Raw genomic sequence first — 12,500 nt, forward strand, 5'->3', positions numbered from 1 at the left:
AAGAGGAGTAACTCTCTGCTGACGACTCTTTCTCAGGAGTTTTTATCCTGAGTATGGAGAGAAAAAAGGTGCTTTATCAGTTTTAATGTCGTCCGTGATAATATTCTGGAACATGCGGTGCTGATGTTTCCCGTGGTGTAAAATATTGGCTGTACTGATAACAGTTTCAGGACCTCTCACTTTCCTTTTATTTATGCATCCAAAACATTCCAAAGTAAATTTCACAGGCTGGGAATGTGAAAGATAACCGATGACATGTATTGCTTCGTTATAATCCTCTCTCGCTCTCTCTCTCTCTCTCTCTCTCTCTCTCTCTCTCTCTCTCTCTCTCTCTCTCTCTCTCTCTCTCTCTCTCTCTCTCTCTCTCTCTCTCTCTCTCTCTCTCTCTCTCTCTCTCTCTCTCTCTCTCTCTCTCTCTCTCTCTCTCTTGTAGTAAAATAGTTAAAGTCCCTCTTTAGGGCGAGGGCCAGATGCATAACAAGCATATCTATGCTTATTCTTGTCACCCTCGAAAAATAAAGCATTGTCATTGTCTCATTTTCTCTCTGTCTGTCTGTCTGTCTGTCTGTCTGTCTGTCTCTCTCTCTCTCTCTCTCTCTCTCTCTCTCTCTCTCTCTCTCTCTCTCTCTCTCTCTCTCTCTCTCTCTTTACTGTACCAAGCAAATAATAATACCGTGCACAACAACAAAGACTGCCTGGCAGATGTTTCCCTTCAAACGATCACCAAGAATCTCCTCTTCATCCCAAGCTACTTACATTACGGGCCTTCCTTGCCAGCAAAGATATCTTTCTGGCACTCTGCCGCCGTTTGAATAGAAGTAGGAGAGAAATAAAACAGATAAAACGTTTCCTGAATTTCCCCCAAACCCGATAAGCTTCATCTCCAGTCAGAAACGCAGCTGTGTCAGTGTTGGCCTTGCGAAGAAAACCATGTGGCGACAACCCACTGCTGCTGCTTGGAAAATAGTCACGTCGTACTTACGTCCCTTGCACGACGACTGAGAAAACTATCCGTATTGCTCAAGCAGTCTGAGACGAGAAAAATGACATTACTAATTTGTCACGTTTTCGTCCGCAATGTTCGGTCGTTATCTCCGCAATGTCTGAACAAATTCTTGATTTTTGTTTAGGACGAGGGGAATGCTGGAAACGTGTGGATATTGCATTTTGGCTGTGCGCTTGTCTTCTGCAAAAAAAATGCTGTTGACGTTTCAATTTATCCGTGCACTTTTTCCTCCCTGCACTCGCAGATTATGCTGACACGACCGCTGGTGATGTTTACTTGTGAACTGCCGGATAATGAGAATTTCACAGGAGGGTGCTTTACCAAACCTCGCACTGACACACACACACACACACACACACACACACACACATACACACACACACACACACATACACACACACACACATACACACACACACACACACACACACACACACACGCACGACCTTATTCCCTTCCCTCCCATAAATGTAAATGTAGAAGCAAAATACTTGTTAGTGCAATAAAGTAGACATATTTCGCAGAGTAACTTTGTCAGCTCTCCCTTTACTCAAAAAAAGGGAAAACAGAAAGTGCAGCCACATTCATTCAACCGTACTTTAATTGATGAGGTCTTTCGTCTGCAGTCAGGCGTGACGTGCCGATAGATGAGTTCATTACTCTCTGTCACAGCTGTGTGCAGTCATGCATCACTGATGATGACACTGTCATGGGCGCTTATCCTTACTGTATGTTCATCACATTCGTGGGGCTGCGGTGTCTGCTTTCAACAACTGCAACAACAAAAACATCAACATCAACAACAACATCAACATTGACAACAAGAAATGGCTGAGCGAATGTGGCTCCGCTTACTGCTTTCAAGGAATGTTCTTCTTTTCTCTTTTTATTTTTGATTTTTTAATTTTGTTTATTCCCTTTTTTCCAAGAAACTCTATTGAAGCGCACTTCAGGCATGTTTTCATAAACTCTACTTATGTAGAGAGAGAGCTAGGCAGGGACAGTGTCTGTTCATTATCGTTATTTTCAATGCGCCCATACAAAAACCACCAGGTATTCTGTCCGCTGTGGGTAGTAACGCGAGTTGTAAAAAATGCGGTCATGCATACCGTGTCGGACTAATGAAGTGTAACGTCTACATAGGTATCACTAGCCTATTATGGACAGTCTTGTTTCTTCTCCTCGCGATAGAAGCAGTGCATTTTTAACTACAATATGTCAGTTGTGTAAAACTCATGCAGTCTTGAGCAGCAGAGTGTTTTGACCATGAGCGATTATCAGGGACCCATGCAACAAGTATGTTCCACCGCTGATCCATGGCATGATTAGGCAACAACAACAAAATAGGTGTGGTTACGGTAACATAGCCACAAAAAAAATAGGGTAGGAAGGTAGACAATCACTTTTTTTTTAAACTTTTTTTTTCTAATGTGTACAAATTAAACCTACTTGACAGGGAAATAAGTGTGCGACTCGAGCGCTTTCGCTTTCATTGCGTTTTCTGCACTCGGTTTTTTTTTGTTTTTTTTTGTTTTTTTTTGACAAATGTAAAAAAAAGTTATAGGGTCGGCCCCTAAAAATAGGGTAGGTCGGGTTACCGTAACCACACCTATTTTTTTTTTTTAGGCCTTATCTTGTTGAGTTACCGCGCTTCACCTAACCTAACCCACCTCACTGTTTATCTGTGTGGCGATAGTGAGTTCAAAAGTGTGCCCTGGAACTGAAAAGAGAACGTCAGTCTCGTTTGAGATGAACGTTGATGATGATAATTAGTTTTAACGTCCTCTTAAAACCAATTGGCCTATATTGGGACAGGTAGAGTTAATATGCTTTATGTGGGGACAAGACACTGGACAAACATGCAACTTGAACAGAGAATACATATGATCGTGTTATATCTGGAAGTCTGTTGTTGCGATGTTTCAAAATGGGGATGGAAGTAAAGATTGTGTACGCGGAATATGGTTGGACTGGAGCGGTTTTGTAGGCTTATTTTCTTTATTTTTATGTGGAATATTTTTTTATTTATGGCTGAATAAGTAAATAAATACATAACTGGAAAAGTAATACAATAAAAATAAAAATTTAAAAATAAAATTAAAAAATTTGAACAGATGTACGTTGACATGCACACGCATTTGACATAATGTATGACCATCCTTCCGCTGGACCATCATTATTTACCAACATCTACAGCTTGGCAGTTTTTTTCTTTTTTAAAAACACACTTTTTGCTGAAATAGTTTGGCAAAGTTCTGTGACCTGTGAAATTAATTCAGCAAAATCAGAGTTCCACTTTATTGTCCCATCGCTGGGAAATTCGGGTCGCTTCCTCCCAGTGGAGTCGCGCTACCCAGGTGTCTGCGTGTTTAGGTGTATTCAGCCACCTGCACTTATGGCAGAATGACCAAGGTCTTTTACGTGCCATTGTGATGACACGGGGGTGGGACATGGCTTTCTGTCTCTGGGTCTGCACATACAGTTGACCCGTGTCCGTCACGGCCCGAATTCGAACCTGCGACCTTCCGATCACAAGTCCAGTGCTCTACCAACCAGTGAGCTACCGGGCCCCCAGTGGAACGAGCCAGGGAGCTGGTATTTGGTACAGCCCTTGTACTCACCGCTTTTTTAACCGCGATTTCGGATTTGTTGAAATCACAAATAAATCTCAATTTCAGCCAATCCGACCCAGGCCTGAAAGTGGCGAGTATTTTACTCACCATGGCGAGTAGAAACATGTAATGGCGAGTAGAAATGTAAATCTACTCGCCAAATGCGAGTAAAGTTGCTGAAACAAATTGTTGGTTTGGCGAGTAAAATACAAAAATTTGCTCTCTGGCTAGTAAATGATGAGAAGTACTAGCCAAAGGCCAGTGCCCCATTTAGTGGACTTTCAGCGCTGTCACCCCAAGGCTGGTTCCCATTAGATTGTTGGAACACAGTTTGGGCTTCGTGCGTCCCAGTCCTGATCGCGATTTTAACCTATCTAATGACCACCGGTGACCAAGAAGTGAAGCAATGAGCCGTAAGACATCCCATTGAACTGTCCGGCTCACCGCCCCCCTGACTTGACTGTTTACCTTTGCTCCATTACCTGCTGTTGACACAGGAAAATGGGGGGGGGGGGGGACTTTGGGTCAGCACACAAGGTCTTTGTTGTGCCTTTTGCTGCGCCCTTTCTCTCTGCCTTTGTTCCATTCATGTCTGTCACAGTGGAACCTTCTTCTAAAGCTTGATTAAAACTCGTTAACAAAAATCACGCCTTAAAAGGGAAGGAGTCGACGAACAGGAAATGACATTTTCGGAGTTGATAAAATAAAAAAATTAAAAAGAAGAGAGGGAGGCTGAACTGGGTCAAATTTACAGATGTTATGTACTCATTCTTCTTCTTCTTCTTCTTCTTCTTCTTCTTCTTCTTCTTCTTCGGCGTTCCAGATGAGTTATGCGGTACTCATAATGTGTTGACACTGGGTCTTTAGGGGGGGGGGGGGGGGGGGTAGGGGGGGTTGCTACATTCCTGGGGTCCTGTAAGGAGGCCGGGTTCCTGTGTATTACTTTTCCAGTGTGTCCGTGTTGTTGGTCTTTTTCACTCGGACCGCTTTTACTTTTGTCCCGGTCGATCAGTGTCATAACCACTTTGTGAGTGTTGGAGTGTTGAATGCTGGCGGGGAAAAAAATATATCCCTGCACTTAGAACTGTACCCACAGAATACGCGCGATATAAGCCTCATATTGATTCGGTGTCCGAACCTCCCCCCGTGTACACTACATTGGGTGTGCACGTTAAAGATCCCACGATTGACAAAAGGGTCTTTCCTGGCAAAATTGCTTAGGCACAGTTAATAATTGTCTACCTATACCCGTGTGACTTGGAATAATAGGCCGTGAAAGGTAAATATGCGCCGAAATGGCTGCAATTACTGGCCGTATAAAATTTTCATCTCACACGGTATCACTGCAGAGCGCCTAGAACTGTACCCACGGAATATGCGCGATATAAGCCTCATTGATTGATTGATTGATTGATTGATTGATTGATTGATTGATTGATTGATTGATTGATTGATTGATTGATTGATTGACTGTCGATTGTGTCCATGTTCCAGGATGGAGGGGTGCTTGTGCGAGGTCTGAATTTTTGGTATTTGCTGTACTTTGTTGTTGATTTCTATGAGTTTTTGTTTTACAGACGTGTTTCTTCTTTACATTCTCCGTTTCGCTGGTGATTCAGCTGCATGGTTACTTCATTATTTGGCCATTCAAAAATGTCTTGTAACTCTTCGCGCGCGCGTGTCAGTGTGTGAATGTGTATCTGTGTGTGTGTTTTTGTCTGATTGATCGTCTGTCTCTCTGTGTGGTCATGTCTGTGAATTAGTTATGTGTTATGTGTTTAACAGGGGTTAGATCAGAACATAATAATATTCACTTTTCATCTAAAAAAAAAAGGCTGTCTCCCTCTCTCTTTCTCTCCCCTCTCTCTCTCTGTCTCTCTCTCTCTCTCTCCCTGTCCAGAAAATCAACCAGCCCTCACAGGTAGTTCAATGATAGCCCCTCACCTGCCCAATCACGGCCTTCAGGTATTGAACCGGCGGGAAACTTGTTTTGTGTCGCTGTGGGACAATGGCGGTGGGGGGAGGGAGAGGGAGGGGAGGGGGTGCCGAAAGATTAGCGATGGTAGGACCCACGCCTATAGTAGTAGCCCACCCCTGAGGCCCCCACCCCTGTGTCACAGTACCATTTGTCCCTCACTGTGTACGGCGTGGACCCTTCCTTGTCCCCCTCTTTTCAAACCCTGTTCTCAACGCGCACAAAGCCGATTTCAGCGTCGACACTGACTGAAAGTGGGATGCATGGCAGGTCGTTCAAAACGGAGTCACCTGTATAGCTGCGTTTTGTGGGCTTTTCCAGGGACAACCCGGATCAACAAAATAGAAAGTATAGGCAGTGTCCTGTGTGCACAGGAAATGTGCTGGAGGTTTTGTGCACTGTGTTAAATACGCTGATAGAGGTTTTCTTCGCTGCGTGCGTGGGTGTGTTGGCTACCGGATTGAAGCAAGGATGTGATTTATATATATTGAACCTGATAAGCCTTAGCGATGAAATATTTTCCTTGAAGTGCTTTTATGTGAGCGTTTCAATGTCTAACAGGTGTTCAGTTGACTGTTGCACTATGATTGTGCAGGGACATTAATTTTACGAACACTGTTGATGTGTTTGTGCTCTGAACGTCAAAGGATATCTGCTCGACGTTATCAGAGTGTGTCAGACGTTCATTATACGACACGCTTAGTGTGGTCGTGTACATTGCCACTGTATTCCATTTTTGGAGATCTACCGGTAAAAGTTGTCACCAAAGTGCTTGCTGTGGTGTGATTTTGTTCAACGTTTGTATCAGCTAATGGATACTAGCAAGGAGTATTGAGACAGGTGAGAAAAATGACTGCAGGTGTGTTTGAAAGTATGGGTTGCTTGCCTGGTACTTCAACTTGTGTTAGCATGTTTTGAGTAAGTCGTGTGAAAAATCGTCGCTGACAGTCGTTGTTGCTGGTGTGTGTGTGTGTTTTGTTTGTTTTTGTTTTGTGCAGACTTTTCTTGGTTTACATTCTGTTTTGTTTGTCATTCAGCTGATTACTTCATTATTTAGCCATTCAAAAGTTCTTTCTATGTGTGTGTGTGTGTGTGTGTCTGTGTGTGTGAGAGAGAAGTTGGGGGGGGGGGGGGTGGGTGGGTAGAGATAGGAGGCAACAGCAAGTGTGCGAGAGAGAGAGAGAGAGAGAGGGGGGGGGCGTATACACGTGAGATAAAGAGAGAAAGGGAGGAGGGGGCAGCACGTGTGTGTCTGTGTGTTGGTGGAAGCTTACTATATTCACCAAGGAGCTTTACAGGCTTCGTCGCCCTAAAGACGTAAGCGTAGCAAACTGTTTCTATAGGCTACCTGGCAGAAGGCTTTTCAACTTCAGGGATGATAATGCAACTTTTTAAGTCAGTAGATTTTGTGAAACTAATGACAGTGAGCACACACATTAAGATGTCGAGTCGTACCTGTCACTAGTGCTATACTAGTGCAAGGGAAATCACCTGTCACGCCGCGTTAATACCTGTATAACAATCACTGCTCCAGGGGGTAAACGCTATTACACGAGTTGACAGATGACTATATTTCTATGTCTATGTCTTGGTTGTGTGAGTCAGTGAAATCTGTTTCCTGTGAAGGTGTGTAAAGAATGCATCCTCAAGTGTCTAGTTGTTTAATCACCGGATTTCGGAATCAGCAGAGGACGTTAATATAAATTGTGGGCCTCGAAAAAAATGCAATTTCTTGGCCAGGGGGGTAATGCTAGTTTGATGCTATCTGTTACAGAAATAACTGTCTGTTGCTAAACTCAACCTCACGGAACACTGATAAATTTGTATAAATTTGTAAGCGATATTTTGAAGATGCTGACGAATGCAGAATATCGTTTTGGTCTAAAGTTATTAATTTCTTTACATATCTGTGATTTGTAGAGGACTCGCTGATAGAACATAATGCCTGATTGTGTTACAGCCTCACTCTACTTCTTTTTTTTAAACATAATTACAGTTTACACAATCAGTTTCAATATGTTCTGTGGTGTCTCTCTCGATCTAGCTCCTTCTCTGGTGCCTCTCTCGATCTAGCTCCTTCTCTGGTGCTTTTGTTCTGCTCGTGTTGTAAGCGTTGATCACTTTACGTGATTTTAGAAAGCTATCTCACGATTGTCTGGAAACACAATAGCCAGCTATTTTTTTAAGCATCTGCTGACTGTATCAAAGAAATCCCCGCAAGGCAAATTTTGCTTGTGGGTTGGGGGATGCTAAATTTGTCATGTTTGTCCTTTCGAAAAGGTCTACTCCTTAAGGTGTCATGTCATGACATTTTTGGATAGGTCACCAAATTTGTTTTGTTTATGTTTAGTCTGGCACTTCTTCTCGAGAAACCAAGGTATTTTCATAGATATATATCAATTATCATAATTATGTCGAACAGAATTAATACATTTAATGATTTCCGTTTGCATCGTAAATAAATCACAAAGAATGATACTTTGTCTTGAAGCTAGAAGTTACATTATAGTTTAAGTTGATGTGAACAGGCTACACAATGCAATCATCTCATGACACCAATATAATTATATCTAAGACATTGACACTCCACGTTTTTCTTTTCTATCTCACCTGCAACATGTGTGTTGGTGATTGCACACGACCAGAGACTAAAGAGAACGCAAAAGTCTCTGATCCCATTTTACAGTGCAAGGTCATAACGACCAAGACGCATGTGTGAAATTCCCCCAACCCCAACAATGTCCATTCACCTTTTACATGTTCTTCTCAAATCAGGGGTACTTTGCACTAGCTTAGCTAGGGTGTTCGCACTTTCACCTCACCTTTACTTCAGAGGTGTTTAGTTGCAATGTGCACGACATCTGCAACGGGGCATCTTCGTTGCGAAGGACGTTTTCCGTGGGTCCCTGCTGTTCACTTGCTGTCAGTCTGTTTCTCTGGCTGGGTGTGTGTGTGTGTGTGTGTGTCTGTGTCTGTGTCTGTGTGTGTGTTTCACTCTCTCTCTCTCTCTCTCACACACACACACACACACACACACACACACACACACACACACACACACACCCTCTCTCTCTCTCTCTCTCACATATATATATATATATATTCTCTCTCACTCTCTCTCTTTTTCTCTTTCCCTGCCCCCCTCCCCCCTCTCATTCCCTGCTCTCTCTCTCTCTCTCTCTCTCTCTCTCTCTCTCACTCTCTCTCTCTCTCTCTCTCTCTCTCTCTATCCCTCTCTCTCTCTCTTACATCAGCACCACACCTTTCCCCTACCACCACTCCACGCCCCCCCCCCTCCACCTGGAGGGATATTTGGCAAGGAGACGCAAGCGTGTGCATCTGACCTTTAGATGAAGATAGATAGCAACCCTTTGTAGTCCCAGTCTCAGCGTGCAGTCGTGCATATTCCTGGCATTGAGACTGCACCGTGATCACTTGTAGTTGTACAGAGAGAGGTCGGTGTGGGTGTGTGATAGAGATAGAGGCCTGATAAGATTGTGTTTTGCAGCAGATTTCTGGTGGTTTGTGTGCTGGTTCGTTTCGATTGGACATTAATTTTGCGTTGTGGAATATTGTGGTGAGTGTTTTGATACATGTGCTTGATAGATAGAGGGAAAGAAAGATAGATAGATAGATAGATAGATACTAAAGATTGATAGATAGATAGATAGATAGATAGATAGATAGATAGTTAGTTAGTTAGATAGTTAGATAGATATCATAGCCAGCCAAACGGATAGGTGAATATCTGGTCTTTTGCTACCATTGCTGTATCTTTTCTCACAGTGTTATTATAGTCCATGCCATAACACTCAGGAATTTGCTTTTCGTGGAGACACATCGATACCATTTTGTACATATTTTGAGCAAATTTCTTTTCGAACTGGCACAGCACACACACACACACACACACTTGTGGGGTGAACACTGTGGACTAATTGTACAACCCCTACATCCTCTGGCCTTGATTTTCTTAGTGGTCCCGGAAATGACGTTGATGAAGTGTTAATGGAACTGGAATGCGCGGGCGCAGACACGGGCACACATACATGCATACACACACGCACGCACGCACACACACCAGCATACGCGCACTGGCGCACACATGCGCGTGCGCACGGACACACACACACATGTGCACACACACACACACACACACACACACACACACACACACATACACCAATCCTTGAGTGGTTTATATCCGTTCGCCAGATTTTGGCACTCGTAAAAGCTTTCACTTTCACTATAGTGTGGTGCATATGAAACGAAGCTGTGACTATAGGAATAAGTGCAAGGAGGAAAGATGTGAGTGCTTTCAGACATAGTCCGTCTTGCCTTGACCTCCACACAAAGCACCACAGATCTACCCAGGCTTCAATCTAAATTATGTAAGTCCGTGTGTGCTATTTTGAAAATGTACGTACTTGTAAATGTTGAGCACACACGGAAAACTTCTTTGTGTGTTGTAGGGGAAAAGTTGAAGAACATGAGAGGAGTATCAGTGCCATTGATTGCAGATTTATGTGGAGATTAATCGACGGTTGCTAGTTAAGTGCAAGAAGAACACGTGAAATGTTTTTGAGAGGTTGCACTGTAAACCATGTGCATCTGGAGTGGAAGAGTGTGCACTGAAGGAGATTCTTGTGAAGTGATGTGGAATCAACTTCCTCTCACTCTGCAAATACTACCAGTATAGTTCAGGAAGGAAAAACGTCGGATGCACCAAAGAGGTTTGCTTTGCTAGTGATCTGTATCTTGATTGAAAGAGTATGACATGAGAAAATGTAATTTTTACGCCCTCACGGCAAAGCCATTAGGGGCATAAAGTATGATATAAAGTGGTACACAATATATACCTTGACATGATTAGCCTATTCTGCATGCAGGCACTTCAATCGTATCGTCGTTTTAGTGCTGGAAGAAAATCAGAAGAGTTATAGAGGGGTTGCACTGTGCCTCGTTTACGTGTGGATTAAAAACATGAAATGAAGCAAACCTTGGGATGTCTGCTATATATACTGTTCAAAAAAAGAAACGCATAGTTGCTACTTGCCAAATTTGTTTTATTTTTCGAAAAAATTAACAGAAAATCCAATATTTAGATTATTTGTTTGAAATTTGGTATGGACACAGTTGAATGCACACACAGTTCATTTGCATCTTCAAATCAATCAGTCAATCAATACGATTGGGTGCCGAGGCTGTCAAGTCAGTAGGGGGTGTGACTGCCTTGAGCAGCAACAACTGCCCGGCACCTTCTGGGCATGGACTGGATCAGATGCCGGATATCTTGCTGTGGGATGGTGTCCCACTCCTCCTGAAGTGCCTGCAATAGATCGCGGTGATTTGCCGGCGCTTCTTCTCGCCTGCGCACACGTCTGTCCAATTCATCCCAGAGGTGTTCTATTGGGTTCATGTCTGGCGACATGGATGGCCAGGGAAGCACCTGGACATGGTGGTCGGTGAGGAACTGGGTGGTGAGTCGTGCTGTGTGCGGGCGAGCGTTGTCCTGCTGGAATATGGCATCCTGGTCAGCCAGAAGAGGAAGGGCGTGTGGGCGCAGAATTTCCTCCACGTATCGCTGGGCAGTTATGCGCCCTTGGACGTGCACCAGGGTGCTCCTTCCAGCGGTATTGATCTCCCCCCACACCATGACGCCTCCACCACCATGAACGGGTGCCTCATCCACACAGTTGGGCGCGTAACGTTCGTTTACTCTCCGGTAGACCCTCCTCCGACCATCATGTCGCTGGAGCAGGAAGTAGGACTCGTCGCTGAACCACACTTGTCTCCAGTGATTCCGGACGGTCCAGCGAAGGTGCTGGTTGCCCCACTGCACTCGGTTCTGGCGATGGCGGCGGGTGAGGACAGCTCCTCTGTGAGGTCTGCGAGCTCTCAAACCAGCTTCATGCAGGCGGTTCCGCACGGTCTGGTCCGATAATCGGTGTGGCCCGGGGAGAGCCTGGACAGAAGATGAGGCCGACAGGAAACGATTCCGGAGGTGGCGGAGCCGTATGAAGCGGTCGTGAGCAGCAGTTGTCGCCCTTGGTCTTCCCGCTCGTGGCAAGTCAGCAACGGAGCCAGTGGCTTGAAACCTGACCCACAGTCTACTGATGGTGCTCTGGGACACGTGGAAGTGCCTGGCGATTGCACTTTGACTTTGGCCTGCTTGTAAACGACCCAATGCAATTTGGCGGTCTTCTCTGCTCAATCGGGCCATCTTTCGTCGCTGAATTGTCGTCTGATTTCTTTGTGGCGAACAATCCGCTTTTATGGGTTTTGGAAGACATGGTGAGAGCTCAATATTCCCCGAGTTTCACGAGATTACACTGAAGCATGACGAGTGGTCATGCCAAATGAGCAATTTTGACATTGTAGCCACTGATAACGCATGCGTCACGTGCAGAGCTCACTTGTGGCAATGGACGAAAGGTCGACGACCAGATAAACATTTTCTGCAGTTTGGTGGATATCCTTGTAGCCATATAACTAAATTATCCAAATATTACAAGCTATGCGTTTCTTTTTTGAACAGTATATATACTCATTCAAAGCAGATAGAGAAATAAAAAATAAATAGTTATAAAGTGCATGTCTAACATCTATTGAGGGAAACTTGAAAAGAGGTTGCCCTTGAACTATAGCCTGTAGGATACATCACGGTGAACCGTTTGCGAAACTGACTGGCACGCACTTAAAAACATATGAAGTGCATCTGCGGAAGGGCACATACAAAGAGATCGCATCTTGAAGTATAGACGGCAATATTTGAAGGTGAACTTTGATGTGTCTGTTGTTTTCATACACATTTAGAGCGGCCAGAGATACAGAGAGAATCTCTGGTAACGCGTACAAAAATGAACTTGCAAATAGGTTGGCCTTTCAAAGATCATACCTTGAGCCT

The 12,500-nt window shown here is 44.2% G+C and overlaps 1 protein-coding gene and 1 long non-coding RNA gene across 3 annotated transcripts in view; one reads left to right on the top strand and one right to left on the bottom strand.

Annotated features, from left to right (window-relative positions):
* Window positions 1–12,500, top strand: part of LOC138946302 (serine-rich adhesin for platelets-like) — a 197,146-nt gene that overhangs the window by 121,500 nt on the left and 63,146 nt on the right. The gene's annotated exons all lie outside the window — the stretch shown is intronic.
* The window catches only part of LOC138946026 (uncharacterized), a 17,254-nt gene continuing 6,325 nt past the window's right edge, over window positions 1,572–12,500 (bottom strand). Inside the window, exon 3 of the long non-coding RNA XR_011449173.1 lies at window positions 1,572–1,779. This is a non-coding gene — a long non-coding RNA (uncharacterized lncRNA). The remainder of the gene's footprint in view (window positions 1,780–12,500) is intronic.

Source organism: Littorina saxatilis, linkage group LG13 (assembly GCF_037325665.1).
Source record: "Littorina saxatilis isolate snail1 linkage group LG13, US_GU_Lsax_2.0, whole genome shotgun sequence".
NCBI lineage: Eukaryota > Metazoa > Mollusca > Gastropoda > Littorinimorpha > Littorinidae > Littorina > Littorina saxatilis.